The sequence below is a fragment of the Delphinapterus leucas genome, chromosome 8 (genome assembly GCF_059928025.1).
Source record: "Delphinapterus leucas isolate spDelLeu-1000000601 "Yukka" chromosome 8, BTC_Dleu_Yukka2, whole genome shotgun sequence".
Taxonomy (NCBI): domain Eukaryota; kingdom Metazoa; phylum Chordata; class Mammalia; order Artiodactyla; family Monodontidae; genus Delphinapterus; species Delphinapterus leucas.
Window position 1 is genome coordinate 32147190 of NC_143136.1, and position 5404 is coordinate 32152593.

Below are 5404 nucleotides of genomic sequence, written 5' to 3' on the forward strand. Positions count from 1 at the left end.
TGCCAGTGAATTCATGTCCTCTGCTGTTTTCTGTTTGCTGGAAAGGAAGTGGGTTTTTTTGGGGTTAATGTAGTGTCACACTTACCATCAAGGCAGGGTGATGTCTCTTAATTGATGTCAGTGGCTATATGGCATTATTGCTCATGGAGGTGAAGCTTAATCCATGGATTATTAATGATTTTGAAGACAGAGGAAAACTTTACCCTCATTTCAGTTCCATGAAAAGAAGTGAAAGAGACAATGCCTATTCTTTTCAGAACCACCCTATTCCTCTGAATCTATAGTTTTGGGCATAACATGATCTAAAATTAACCACATGATAAATAGCATGTATTTTGACACATTTCTATCTTATGCTATGTGCTCCAGAGAGAGAAAGCCTTTGAAATAAGTCAAGAAATAAAAGCAATTGCAACAGAACTTAAAATGATGATACTGAAAGAAGAGCAACATAGGAATCTAGGAAAGAATATTTACATGGCATTCATTGTAGATGGTAATTTTCCAAGTGTTAGAGTTGGTTTTAATCTAACTTAAACCTTGCCTTACATAGTACAGCAGAGTCTGTAGAAATCAGGGATTCTACACCTATAGCCTCAGATGAAAGCAAGAAAGCTGAAGAGCCTACCCATGGTCTCTCTATCCATGCAGGGAGATAGAGTAGACAAAAACAACAGTAATAATAATATAAATAATTATGTTTATATGTATATAAATGTTTTACATGAAATAATACATGTTAATGTAAAGCATACATAAAGTTAAATGTAAAATAATATGTATAAAATATGTGAATATAGCTAATATTATATTTATATTGTTTCACATTTATGTAGGTGGATTATTTGTATATGTTTATATGATGTCTTATACATGTATTAATTCATTTAATCCTCTTAACCATCCTATGAGATGGGGACTGCTAGTCTCCCCATTGTACAGATGAGGAAAACTGAGGCACAGAGTGGTAAGTTACCTGGCCCGAGTCACTTAGTTAGTAAGTGGCAGTGCTTGGATTTGGAGTGTGTGGCTCCAGAGTCCTCACTCTTAACCAAGCAGGTGAAACCAGTCATGCCAAGGCCTGCTGAGCCTACCGCTCAGAGGTCTGAACTGGCTTCCAGAATGCTGGATCCAGGCTGGGTTTCTGGGGAGTAACAGGGCAGGATAGATTCTCAGCCTGCAGAGCTGACATCTAGGTGAGAAGCTGGAATCAGCTGGGCAGGGCAACCAAGATGTCAGTCCAAAATGTCCAGGCTCTGAAGCAGAATCCAGGATGGTCCATAAAAAAGCAATTAAAGATACTGGAGAGTCAAGGGCTTCCAAAGGTAAGGTAGGAGACTGATCCTGCAGTGATTTCCAAGCTTCTGAGGCTTACCAGGTAACTTTTTTAGGGCTCCTGGGCCTCCATAGTGGATGTGAAAGAAACCATTTGAAGTGTAGAACCTGAGCAGTACAGACTGGGTCACGAGGTCCCCTGGGAACCTGCTACCCGTATTTCCTTCCTTTCCCTTCTACTCTGCCCTGACAGCATCAAGAGTCCCACTGACATTATACTGGAGTCCTTTCCCAGCAAAGACAGGCAGTAGAGAATAACTGACTTTTTCTAACCTAGTTGTGGCCTAGCTCTGGACCTGAGAATAAAGAGATTTTACTTCATTTGATAAAAGCTGCTACAAATTCTAGAGCTTGGCTGCAGTTATGCAGAGGAAAATGTGGGAGGGAATCTACTAATGAACATTTACTGAGTATGTACTGTGTGCCAGGTACCGCGCTTCACATGAATTGTCTCATTCAGTTCTCACAGCTACTCTCTGAAGTAAATCTCGTCATTATTCCCATTTCCCAGATGAGGAAACTGAGATTTAGAGAGATTAAATAGTAGCTCAGGATCACACAGCTGCTAAGTGATGGAGCCAGGTCAAACACAGACAATGGAACTCAGTGAATTCCATGCTCTTATACTCACAGGCGAGCCTTCATTTATCTGGCCAGAAATTACTGGTGACATGATTTTTTGGCCTCAGATTTTGGTGGAAGAAGAGCACTTAGTTCCTAGATGAAGCTCCCAAATATCTGAATGTAAAAGAGATTTCCTAATAAAATTTAGGTGCAATGATTCTATCTTGGGGGAGAAAAGTTACACAAATTATGGTTGAGTTCGCTTTAGTTCAATTGGATATGCGTGTTTTTGTTTGATAGGGATCTGTTTGAAAGTGATGTTGAAGTAGAGCAGGGCCTGTGTCTATGTAGATGGAGCCTTGTAGAAGGAGCCTTATGTCAAAGACCCTTCTAAGGGATCCTTCCCTTTCCTCCTTGTCTCAAAAATCTCGGTTCAGAATACAATTACTTGTGGTTTTGATTATTCAGAACTACTCTTCATGTGCCTGGAAAACAAACTGGGCAGAAATTTCCATTCACCCCACAGGAAGCCCTTTTTGTTTGCTTTTATTTTTTTCACTTTTTCATTCCGTGACTTAAGAGGGTTTTGATTTGTGTGTGCAGATGCCTAGGGTGAGGGTGGGAATGGAAAGTCTGCTACATTAAAGATGCTGTGTTTATTATTACTTGCTTTGCGGGCACCGGAGTTGGGGAGGCTAAGTGCTTGCTTGTTTGAAGTTCCACAGGTGAATATCTTTCTTCTGCTTCGCTTGAAACTTGTTGAGACCAATAATCACAGGTGTAGGAGAGCCCACACACCAAGGCCACTGAGTCCAAACAACAGGGCTAAAAGGACCCCCAAAGTATCTCTGCCTCAACTGAACTTGGCTTGCCCATCTGAAATAGAAAGGCATTGGAAGAGAAGCGTTCTTCCTAATAAAAATTACTTCTCCTCCTATGTCCCCAGTTGTTGTGTGACACCATCATCCAGTCAGCCAGGAACCTGTGTGTCAGCCCTCCTGGCTCCACTAGTTCACCAAGGAGCCCTATAATTCTACTTCCTCACTCTGCCAGGTCGTTTTTCTTCCCCTCTTGTCTCCAGCATCTTGCCCCTGCTCTTTCTGTCCCACTCTTGCCCAGTTTCAATCTGTCTCCACACTATAACCAGAGTAAGTCATCTTTGTAAAATGTAAATCTAATACATCTGCCCCCTGCTTCACACCCTCCCCCGGCCTCCTGCCAGATAGATAAGGCACCCAGACTCTTTACAAGACCCTTTACAAGAGGGTTCCCGTGAGCCCCGTCTCCTGCCTCATGTGTTCCTTCTCCTGCAACCACCAGGAGCCCTCCTCTTGTCCTCACTTCCCCTCCTCACCACCCAAGCCACCCTTCTTCTGCAGAAATCTTACCAGTCTTCAGGTCTTTGCTTACATGCCCACCAATTCATCGAAGAGGCCTTTCCTGATCCATTTACTCCATAGCTAGCGTCCATTGGGTGCCTTTTCCTCAACCCCATAAAGTCCCTCTGTATCCCCCATCCTAAAGTTCATCATGCTACTGCAATGGCCTGTTTGCTTCCTTACTGGGATGTGAGTAGCATTAGGAAAAAGACTGAAGATGCCTGTCTGTAGCCATGTCTTCACCGCCCCACACAGTGCCTGGAGCAGAGTAGATGCTCCATAAGTATTGGTTGAATGAGTGAGTGTTGGAAGAATCCTTGACTTTTGAAGGAACCATGTTACCTCAGGAACCATCACCAATTAACACTTTGCTCTTTGAATGGTTAATCTGAGGGCATAAAATAGTCAAATTTGTTTGTATTTCACATTGAAATTAATTCAATAATATAATCACTAATGATACTGATTTATCTCTTATCTGATCATTTGTCCATCCCTAATCATCAAACAAAAGAACATTCCATTTTAACAGCCAAATAATATTTTCTCATTTAAAAGTTATTAATCCATCCTTAAAGCCCAGAAAACTAATTGCACGTTTCCATTAATGGTGAAAAAAATCATAGTGTAAGATGTGACTATAAAGTGATATAACTGATATTTTTAACAAAAATACCTCAACTTGGTCACTTTGGCAACAAGGCCTCCATTCTAATGATGGTGCCATTGCTCCAAACATCACAAAGCACCTCTCTGGATCCCATTCCCTCCAGAATCTCCAGGGTTCTGGTTCCCTCAGTCCCACCTTTTACTCCTGCCTTTCAATATCTCTTTCCCTTCCATTTATAAACATGCTAGAAGCTCTTCAATCATTAACACATACAAACACATTTCTTCAGACCCTGCAACCCTGCTATCAACTTCCCTCTCCTTTCTTAGTAAAGAGAAGACCACCCTCAGTCTCTACCCTTCACTGCTTCCTAGATGTTCCTCAACCCACTGTATGTTGGTTTCTGTTTCTATCATTTCATTGGAACTGCCTTCCCTAAGCCCACCATGACCTCCACATTGCCAACTCCAACCAACACTCTCCATCCTTCCCTTCCTTGATTTCTCTGAATCCTTTGATGCTATGCTTACTTGGTGTTGATGTTACACTTACTCTATCTTGAAAACAGTACCACCCAGTCCTGATGGAATTATCAGAACTAAGAGCCATTCTGCTCCTTTAGGTTATTTTGCTGCCTCTACTGTGATCTATTCTGTGTTGAATAAGGTCTAACTCTCAGAAGGGAACCTTTATCCTCCTAATTTCAAACATTTCATCAAAGCCCCTCTGTGGTCTGCATCAGAGTGATTGGTCAGATCATTGCTCTCTCCTTTTTAACCTCCATCTCTCAGACCCCTTTTCTTCTTAGCCAGTTCTTCTAATTCCTCTCTCCTCCTAAATGTTGATGTTGACATTCCCCAGAATTTGAGCTTCATCCTCTGCTTTCTTCACTCTATATACTCCTCCTAAGTCATTAAGCAGATAATGCCGCTGTTAATTAAGAAATTAAATGGGCTAACATATAAGCACCATTTTTCTTGTGTGACTTTTTTCTTTTTTTTTGAGTGGCTTGACACAATAGAAATTTATTGGCTCACAGTTCCAGAGGCTAGAAGTCCAAAATCACGGTGTCAACAAGGCCACGTTCCCTCTGAGACTCTGCATAGAACACGTCTTTGCCTCTTCCTAGCTTCTGGTGGTTGCCTGCAATCCTTGGTGTTTCTTGGCTAGCAGCTGCATCCCTCCCGTCTCTATCCCTGTCCTCACGTGGCATTCTCACAGTGTGTTCTTACAGTGTGTTCGTGTGTGACCCTTAACCTGATTCTGAAAGCTTCCAAAAAAGATTTTGAACTATAATACAATTGTTGAAAGGAGTACATAACCTTTCCCGGAAGACTGAAACACAAAAGACTTGCAAACTCATATGCAAACAGGGGGCCAGGCAGATGAAAGAAACGAATGAAGTGGACCTGGTATAAGGCAACAGGGAGTGGTGGAAAGTGGGGCAAGTTGGAGAGCACACAGGAGAAGCAGCCATTCAGATCCAGCTGTACATTGCTACAAGGGAATACAACTC